This window comes from Bombus pascuorum, unplaced genomic scaffold, assembly GCF_905332965.1.
Source record: "Bombus pascuorum unplaced genomic scaffold, iyBomPasc1.1, whole genome shotgun sequence".
Taxonomy (NCBI): Eukaryota; Metazoa; Arthropoda; class Insecta; order Hymenoptera; family Apidae; genus Bombus; species Bombus pascuorum.
The window spans coordinates 891,199-903,794 of NW_026869734.1; positions in this window are offsets into that span (position 1 = coordinate 891,199).

The following is a 12,596-nucleotide window of genomic DNA, read 5'->3' on the forward strand; positions in this document are numbered from 1 at the left end:
TAATACTACATAACGTTATACGACATTACGTAATAGTATATAACGTTATACGTTAGTACGTAATAGTATATAACGTTATACGTTATAAGGTAATATTATATAACGTTATACGTCATAAGCTAATACTACATAGCGTATACGTTATTACGTATTAGTATATTACGTTATACGTTAGTACGTACTAGTATATAACGTTATACGTTAGTATGTAATAGTATATAACGTTATACGTTATTACGTAATAGTTTAATACGTTATACGTCACTACGTAATAGTATATAACGATATACGTCATAACGTAATAGTATATAACGTTATACGTCATTACGTAATAGTATATAACATTATGCGTTATTGCGTAATAGTAAATTACGTTATACGTTAGTACGTACTAGTATATAACATTATACGTTAGTACGTAACAGTATATATCGTTATACGTTATTACGTAATAGTGTAGAACGTTATACGTTATTACGTAATGGTATGTAACGTTACACGTTATTGCGTAATAGTATATTACGTTATACGTTAGTACGTAATAGTTTATAACGTTATACGTTAGTATGTAATAGTATATAACGTTGTACGTCATAACGTAATAGTATATAACGTTATACCTTATAAGGTAATACTACATAACGTTATACGCCATATGGTAATATTACATAACGTTATACGTCATTACGTAATAGTATATAACGTTATACGTTAGTACGTAATAGGATATAACGTTATACATTAGTACGTATTAGTGTATAACGTTATACGTTATAAGGTAATACTATATAACGTTATACGTTATATGGTAATACTACATAACGTTATACGTCATAAGGTAATACTATATAACGTTATACATCATAAGCTAATACTACATAACGTTATACGTCCTAACGTAATAGTATATAACGTTATACGTTATAAGGTAATACTACATAACGTTGTACGTCATAAGGTAATACTACATAACGTTATACGACATTACGTAATAGTATATAACGTTATACGTTACTACGTAATAGTATATAACGTTATACGTTATAAGGTAATACTATATAACGTTATACGTCATAAGCTAATACTACATAGCGTATACGTTATTACGTATTAGTATATTACGTTATACGTTAGTACGTACTAGTATATAACATTATACGTTAGTACGTAACAGTATATATCGTTATACGTTATTACGTAATAGTGTAGAACGTTATACGTTATTACGTAGTGGTATGTAACGTTACACGTTATTGCGTAATAGTATATTACGTTATACGTTAGTACGTAATAGTTTATAACGTTATACGTTAGTATGTAATAGTATATAACGTTGTACGTCATAACGTAATAGTATATAACGTTATACCTTATAAGGTAATACTACATAACGTTATACGCCATATGGTAATATTACATAACGTTATACGTCATTACGTAATAGTATATAACGTTATACGTTAGTACGTAATAGGATATAACGTTATACATTAGTACGTATTAGTGTTTAACGTTATACGTTATAAGGTAATACTATATAACGTTATACGTCATAAGGTAATACTACATAACGTTATACGTCATTACGTTATAGTATATAACGTTATACGTTAGTACGTAGTAGTATATAACGTTATACGTTAGTACCTAATAGTTTATAACGTTATACGTTAGTACGTAATAGTATATAACGTTATACGCTATTACGTAATAGTATATAACGTTATACGTTATAAGGTAATACTATATAACGTTATACATCGCAAATACTACGTAACGTTATACGTCATAACGTAATGGTATATAACGTTATACGTTGTAAAGTAATACTACATAACGTTATACGTCATAAGGTAATACTACATAACGTTATACGTCATTACATAATAGTATATAACGTTAAACGTTAGTACGTAGTAGCATATAATGTTTTACGTCATACTGTAATACTATATAACGTTATACGTCAGTACGTAATAGTATATAACGTTATACGTTAGTACGTAATAGTATATAACGTTATACATCATAATGTAATAGTTTATAACGTTATACGTCATACGGTAATACTATATAACGTTATACGTCAGTACGTAATAGTATAAAACGTTATACCGCATTAGGTAATACTACATAACGTTATAGATCATAAGCTAATACTACATAGCGCTATACGTTATTACGTAATAATATATTACGTTATACGTTAGTACGTAATAGTATTTAACGTTATACGTTATTACGTAGTAGTATATAACGTTATACGTTAGTACGTCATGGTATATAACGTTATACGTTAGTACGTACTAGTATATAACGTTATACGTTAGTACGTTATAGTATATAACGTTATACGTTAGTACGTAATAGTATATAACGTTATAGGCTATTACGTAATACTATATAACGTTAAACATCATAAGCTAATACTACATAACGTTATACGTCATTACGTAATTATATGTAACGTTATACTTTATAAGGCAATACTAAATAACGTTGTACGTCATAAGGTAATACTACATTACGTAATACGTCATTATGTAATATTATATAACGTTATACGTTATTACGTTATAGTATATTACGTTATACGTTACTACGTACTAGTATATAACGTTAAACGTTAGTACGTAACAGTATATAACGTTATACGTCATTACGTAATAGTATATAACATTATGCGTTATTGCGTAATAGTAAATTACGTTATACGTTAGTACGTACTAGTATATAACATTATACGTTAGTACGTAACAGTATTTATCGATATACGTTATTACGTAATAGTGTAGAACGTTATACGTTATTACGTAATGGTATGTAACGTTACACGTTATTGCGTAATAGTATATTACCCTATACGTTAGAACGTAATAGTTTATAACGTTATACGTTAGTACGTAATAGTATATAACGTTGTACGTCATAACGTAATAGTATATAACGTTATACGTTGTAAGGTAATACTACATAACGTTATACGCCATAAGGTAATATTACATAACGTCATACGTTAGTACGTAATAGTATATAACGTTATACGTTAGTACGTAATAGTATATAACGTTATACGCTATTACGTAATATTATATAACGTTATACGTTATAAGGTAATACTATATAACGTTATACATCATAAGCTAATACTACATAACGTTATACGTCATAACGTAATGGTATATAACGTTATACGTTATATGGTAATACTACATAACGTTATACGTCATAAGGTAATACTACATAACGTTATACGTCATTACATAATAGTATATAACGTTAAACGTTAGTACGTAGTAGCATATAATGTTTTACGTCATACTGTAATACTATATTACGTTATACGTCAGTACGTAATAGTATATAACGTTATACGTTAGTACGTAATAGTATATAACGTTATACGTAATAAGGTGATACTACATAACGTTGTACGTCATAAGGTAATACTACATAACGTTATACGACATTACGTAATAGTATATAACGTTATACGTTAGTACCTTATAGTTTATAACGTTATAAGGTAGTACGTAATAGTATATAACGTTATACGCTATTACGTAATAGAATATAACGTTATACGTTCTAAGGTAATACTAGATAACGTTATACATCATAAGCTAATACTGCATAACGTTATTCGTCATAACGTAATAGTATATAACGTTATACGTTATTACGTAATAGTATATAACGTTATACGTTATAAGGTAATACTATATAACGTTATACATCATAAGCTAATACTACATAACGTTATACGTCATAACGTAGTAGTATATAACGTTATACGTTATAAGGTAATACTACATGACGTTGTACGTCATAAGGTAATACTACATAACGTTATACGACATTACGTAATAGTATATAACGTTATACGTTAGTTCGTAATAGTATATAACGTTATACGTTATAAGGTAATGCTATATAACGTTATACGTCATAAGCTAATACTACATGGCGTATACGTTATTACGTAATAGTGTATTACGTTATACGTTAGTACGTACTAGTATATAACGTTGTACGTTAGTACGTTATAGTATATAACGCTATACTTTAGTACGTAATAGTATATAACGTTATACGCTATTACGTAATACTATATAACGTTATACGTTATAAGGTAATACTATATAACGTTATACATCATAAGCTAATACTACATAACGTTATACGTCATAACGCAATAGTATATAACGTTAAACGTTATAGGGTAATACTACATAACGTTATACGTCAAAAGGTAATACTACATAACGTTATACGTCAGTACGTAATAGCATATAACGTTAAACGTTATAAGGCAATACTACGTAACGTTATACGTCATTAAGTAATACTACATAACGTTATACGTCATAAGGTAATACTACATAACGTTATACGACATTACGTAATAGTATATAACGTTAAACGTTAGTACGTAATAGTATATAACGTTATACATCTTAAGCTAATACTACATAACGTTATACGTCACAACGTAGTAGTATATAACATTATACGTTATTGCGTAATAGTAAATTACGTTATACGTTAGTACGTAATAGGATATAACGTTATACGTTAGTACGTATTAGTGTATAACGTTATACGCTATTACGTAATAGTATATAACGTTATACGTTAGTACGTAATAGTATATAACGTTATACATCATAATGTAATAGTTTATAACGTTATACGTCATACGGTAATACTATATAACGTTATACGTCAGTACGTAATAGTATAAAACGTTATACCGCATTAGGTAATACTACATAACGTTATAGATCATAAGCTAATACTACATAGCGCTATACGTTATTACGTAATAATATATTACGTTATACGTTAGTACGTAATAGTATATAACGTTATACGTTATTATGTAGTAGTATATAACGTTATACGTTAGTACGTCATAGCATACAACGTTATACGTTAGTACGTAATAATATATAACGTTATACGTTAGTACGTAATAATATATAACGTTATACGTTAGTACGTAATAGTATATAACGTTATAGGCTATTACGTAATACTATATAACGTTAAACATCATAAGCTAATACTACATAACGTTATACGTCATTACGTAATTATATGTAACGTTATACTTTATAAGGCAATACTAAATAACGTTGTACGTCATAAGGTAATACTACATTACGTAATACGTCATTATGTAATATTATATAACGTTATACGTTATTACGTTATAGTATATTACGTTATACGTTACTACGTACTAGTATATAACGTTAAACGTTAGTACGTAACAGTATATAACGTTATACGTCATTACGTAATAGTATATAACATTATGCGTTATTGCGTAATAGTAAATTACGTTATACGTTAGTACGTACTAGTATATAACATTATACGTTAGTACGTAACAGTATTTATCGATATACGTTATTACGTAATAGTGTAGAACGTTATACGTTATTACGTAATGGTATGTAACGTTACACGTTATTGCGTAATAGTATATTACCCTATACGTTAGAACGTAATAGTTTATAACGTTATACGTTAGTACGTAATAGTATATAACGTTGTACGTCATAACGTAATAGTATATAACGTTATACGTTGTAAGGTAATACTACATAACGTTATACGCCATAAGGTAATATTACATAACGTCATACGTTAGTACGTAATAGTATATAACGTTATACGTTAGTACGTAATAGTATATAACGTTATACGCTATTACGTAATATTATATAACGTTATACGTTATAAGGTAATACTATATAACGTTATACATCATAAGCTAATACTACATAACGTTATACGTCATAACGTAATGGTATATAACGTTATACGTTATATGGTAATACTACATAACGTTATACGTCATAAGGTAATACTACATAACGTTATACGTCATTACATAATAGTATATAACGTTAAACGTTAGTACGTAGTAGCATATAATGTTTTACGTCATACTGTAATACTATATTACGTTATACGTCAGTACGTAATAGTATATAACGTTATACGTTAGTACGTAATAGTATATAACGTTATACGTAATAAGGTGATACTACATAACGTTGTACGTCATAAGGTAATACTACATAACGTTATACGACATTACGTAATAGTATATAACGTTATACGTTAGTACCTTATAGTTTATAACGTTATAAGGTAGTACGTAATAGTATATAACGTTATACGCTATTACGTAATAGAATATAACGTTATACGTTCTAAGGTAATACTAGATAACGTTATACATCATAAGCTAATACTGCATAACGTTATTCGTCATAACGTAATAGTATATAACGTTATACGTTATTACGTAATAGTATATAACGTTATACGTTATAAGGTAATACTATATAACGTTATACATCATAAGCTAATACTACATAACGTTATACGTCATAACGTAGTAGTATATAACGTTATACGTTATAAGGTAATACTACATGACGTTGTACGTCATAAGGTAATACTACATAACGTTATACGACATTACGTAATAGTATATAACGTTATACGTTAGTTCGTAATAGTATATAACGTTATACGTTATAAGGTAATGCTATATAACGTTATACGTCATAAGCTAATACTACATGGCGTATACGTTATTACGTAATAGTGTATTACGTTATACGTTAGTACGTACTAGTATATAACGTTGTACGTTAGTACGTTATAGTATATAACGCTATACTTTAGTACGTAATAGTATATAACGTTATACGCTATTACGTAATACTATATAACGTTATACGTTATAAGGTAATACTATATAACGTTATACATCATAAGCTAATACTACATAACGTTATACGTCATAACGCAATAGTATATAACGTTAAACGTTATAGGGTAATACTACATAACGTTATACGTCAAAAGGTAATACTACATAACGTTATACGTCAGTACGTAATAGCATATAACGTTAAACGTTATAAGGCAATACTACGTAACGTTATACGTCATTAAGTAATACTACATAACGTTATACGTCATAAGGTAATACTACATAACGTTATACGACATTACGTAATAGTATATAACGTTAAACGTTAGTACGTAATAGTATATAACGTTATACATCTTAAGCTAATACTACATAACGTTATACGTCACAACGTAGTAGTATATAACATTATACGTTATTGCGTAATAGTAAATTACGTTATACGTTAGTACGTAATAGGATATAACGTTATACGTTAGTACGTATTAGTGTATAACGTTATACGCTATTACGTAATAGTATATAACGTTATACGTTAGTACGTAATAGTATATAACGTTATACATCATAATGTAATAGTTTATAACGTTATACGTCATACGGTAATACTATATAACGTTATACGTCAGTACGTAATAGTATAAAACGTTATACCGCATTAGGTAATACTACATAACGTTATAGATCATAAGCTAATACTACATAGCGCTATACGTTATTACGTAATAATATATTACGTTATACGTTAGTACGTAATATTATATAACGTTATACGTTATTATGTAGTAGTATATAACGTTATACGTTAGTACGTCATAGCATACAACGTTATACGTTAGTACGTAATAATATATAACGTTATACGTTAGTACGTAATAATATATAACGTTATACGTTAGTACGTAATAGTATATAACGTTATAGGCTATTACGTAATACTATATAACGTTAAACATCATAAGCTAATACTACATAACGTTATACGTCATTACGTAATTATATGTAACGTTATACTTTATAAGGCAATACTAAATAACGTTGTACGTCATAAGGTAATACTACATTACGTAATACGTCATTATGTAATATTATATAACGTTATACGTTATTACGTTATAGTATATTACGTTATACGTTACTACGTACTAGTATATAACGTTAAACGTTAGTAGGTAACAGTATATAACGTTATACGTCATTACGTAATAGTATATAACATTATGCGTTATTGCGTAATAGTAAATTACGTTATACGTTAGTACGTACTAGTATATAACATTATACGTTAGTACGTAACAGTATTTATCGATATACGTTATTACGTAATAGTGTAGAACGTTATACGTTATTACGTAATGGTATGTAACGTTACACGTTATTGCGTAATAGTATATTACCCTATACGTTAGAACGTAATAGTTTATAACGTTATACGTTAGTACGTAATAGTATATAACGTTGTACGTCATAACGTAATAGTATATAACGTTATACGTTGTAAGGTAATACTACATAACGTTATACGCCATAAGGTAATATTACATAACGTCATACGTTAGTACGTAATAGTATATAACGTTATACGTTAGTACGTAATAGTATATAACGTTATACGCTATTACGTAATATTATATAACGTTATACGTTATAAGGTAATACTATATAACGTTATACATCATAAGCTAATACTACATAACGTTATACGTCATAACGTAATGGTATATAACGTTATACGTTATATGGTAATACTACATTACGTAATACGTCATTATGTAATATTATATAACGTTATACGTTATTACGTTATAGTATATTACGTTATACGTTACTACGTACTAGTATATAACGTTAAACGTTAGTAGGTAACAGTATATAACCTTATACGTCATTACGTAATAGTATATAACATTATGCGTTATTGCGTAATAGTAAATTACGTTATACGTTAGTACGTACTAGTATATAACATTATACGTTAGTACGTAACAGTATTTATCGATATACGTTATTACGTAATAGTGTAGAACGTTATACGTTATTACGTAATGGTATGTAACGTTACACGTTATTGCGTAATAGTATATTACCCTATACGTTAGAACGTAATAGTTTATAACGTTATACGTTAGTACGTAATAGTATATAACGTTGTACGTCATAACGTAATAGTATATAACGTTATACGTTGTAAGGTAATACTACATAACGTTATACGCCATAAGGTAATATTACATAACGTCATACGTTAGTACGTAATAGTATATAACGTTATACGTTAGTACGTAATAGTATATAACGTTATACGCTATTACGTAATATTATATAACGTTATACGTTATAAGGTAATACTATATAACGTTATACATCATAAGCTAATACTACATAACGTTATACGTCATAACGTAATGGTATATAACGTTATACGTTATATGGTAATACTACATAACGTTATACGTCATAAGGTAATACTACATAACGTTATACGTCATTACATAATAGTATATAACGTTAAACGTTAGTACGTAGTAGCATATAATGTTTTACGTCATACTGTAATACTATATTACGTTATACGTCAGTACGTAATAGTATATAACGTTATACGTTAGTACGTAATAGTATATAACGTTATACGTAATAAGGTGATACTACATAACGTTGTACGTCATAAGGTAATACTACATAACGTTATACGACATTACGTAATAGTATATAACGTTATACGTTAGTACCTTATAGTTTATAACGTTATAAGGTAGTACGTAATAGTATATAACGTTATACGCTATTACGTAATAGAATATAACGTTATACGTTCTAAGGTAATACTAGATAACGTTATACATCATAAGCTAATACTGCATAACGTTATTCGTCATAACGTAATAGTATATAACGTTATACGTTATTACGTAATAGTATATAACGTTATACGTTATTACGTAATAGTATATAACGTTATACGTTATAAGGTAATACTATATAACGTTATACGTTATAAGGTAATACTATATAACGTTATACATCATAAGCTAATACTACATAACGTTATACGTCATAACGTAGTAGTATATAACGTTATACGTTATAAGGTAATACTACATGACGTTGTACGTCATAAGGTAATACTACATAACGTTATACGACATTACGTAATAGTATATAACGTTATACGTTAGTTCGTAATAGTATATAACGTTATACGTTATAAGGTAATGCTATATAACGTTATACGTCATAAGCTAATACTACATGGCGTATACGTTATTACGTAATAGTGTATTACGTTATACGTTAGTACGTACTAGTATATAACGTTGTACGTTAGTACGTTATAGTATATAACGCTATACTTTAGTACGTAATAGTATATAACGTTATACGCTATTACGTAATACTATATAACGTTATACGTTATAAGGTAATACTATATAACGTTATACATCATAAGCTAATACTACATAACGTTATACGTCATAACGCAATAGTATATAACGTTAAACGTTATAGGGTAATACTACATAACGTTATACGTCAAAAGGTAATACTACATAACGTTATACGTCAGTACGTAATAGCATATAACGTTAAACGTTATAAGGCAATACTACGTAACGTTATACGTCATTAAGTAATACTACATAACGTTATACGTCATAAGGTAATACTACATAACGTTATACGACATTACGTAATAGTATATAACGTTAAACGTTAGTACGTAATAGTATATAACGTTATACATCTTAAGCTAATACTACATAACGTTATACGTCACAACGTAGTAGTATATAACATTATACGTTATTGCGTAATAGTAAATTACGTTATACGTTAGTACGTAATAGGATATAACGTTATACGTTAGTACGTATTAGTGTATAACGTTATACGCTATTACGTAATAGTATATAACGTTATACGTTATAAGGTAATACTACATAACGTTATACGTCATATGGTAATAATACATAACGTTATACGTCTTTACGTAATTATATGTAACGTTATACATCATATGGTAATACTACATAACGTTATACGTCATTACGTAATAGTATATAACGTTATACGTTATTGCGTAATAGTATATTACGTTATACGTTAGTACGTAATAGTTTATAACGTTATACGCTATTACGTAATAGTATATAACGTTATACGTTATAAGGTAATACTATATAACGTTATACATCATGCGCTAATACTACATAACGTTATACGTCATATCGTAATGGTATATAACGTTATACGTTATATGGTAATACTACATAACGTTATACGTCATAAGGTATTACTACATAACGTTATACGTCATTACATAATAGTATATAACGTTAAACGATAGTACGTAGTAGCATATAATGTTTTACGTCATACTGTAATACTATATAACGTTATACGTCAGTACGTAATAGTATATAACGTTACACGTCATAAGCTAATACTACATAGCGTTATACGTTATTACGTAATAATATATTACGTTATACGTTAGCACGTAATAGTATATAACGTTATACGTTATTACGTAATAGTATATAACGTTACACGTTAGTACGTAATAGTATATAACGTTATACGTAATAAGGTAATACTACATAACGTTGTACGTCATAAGGTAATACTACATAACGTTATACGACATTACGTAATAGTATATAACGTTACACGTTAGTACGTAATAGTATATAACGTTATACGTAATAAGGTAATACTACATAACGTTCTACGTCATAAGGTAATACTACATAACGTTATACGACATTACGTAATAGTATATAACTTTATACGTTAGTACCTTATAGTTTATAACGTTATAAGTTAGTACGTAATAGTATATAACGTTATACGCTATTACGTAATAGAATATAACGTTATACGTTATAAGGTAATACTAGATAACGTTATACATCATAAGCTAATACTGCATAACGTTATTCGTCATAACGTAATAGTATATAACGTTATACGTTATTACGTAATAGTATATAACGTTATACGTTATAAGGTAATACTATATAACGTTATACATCATAAGCTAATACTACATAACGTTATACGTCATAACGTAGTAGTATATAACGTTATACGTTATAAGGTAATACTACATGACGTTGTACGTCATAAGGTAATACTACATAACGTTATACGATATTACGTAATAGTATATAACGTTATACGTTAGTTCGTAATAGTATATAACGTTATACGTTATAAGGTAATGCTATATAACGTTATACGTCATAAGCTAATACTACATGGCGTATACGTTATTACGTAATAGTGTATTACGTTATACGTTAGTACGTACTAGTATATAACGTTATACGTTAGTACGTTATAGTATATAACGTTATACTTTAGTACGTAATAGTATATAACGTTATACGCTATTACGTAATACTATATAACGTTATACGTTATAAGGTAATACTATATAACGTTATACATCATAGGCTAATACTACATAACGTTATACGTCATAACGCAATAGTATATAACGTTAAACGTTATAAGGTAATACTACATAACGTTATACGCCATAAGGTAATATTACAAAACGTTATACGTCATTACGTAATAGTATATAACGTTATACGTCATTACGTAATAGTATATAACGTTATACGTTAGTACGTAGTAGTATATAACGTTATACGCCATAAGGTAATACTACATAACGTTATACGTCATTACGTAATAGTATATAACGTTATACGTTATAAGGTAATACTATATAACGTTATACATCATGCGCTAATACTACATAACGTTATACGTCATTAGGTAATAGTATATAACGTTATACGTTATTACGTAATAGTATATTACGCTATACGTTACTACGTACTAG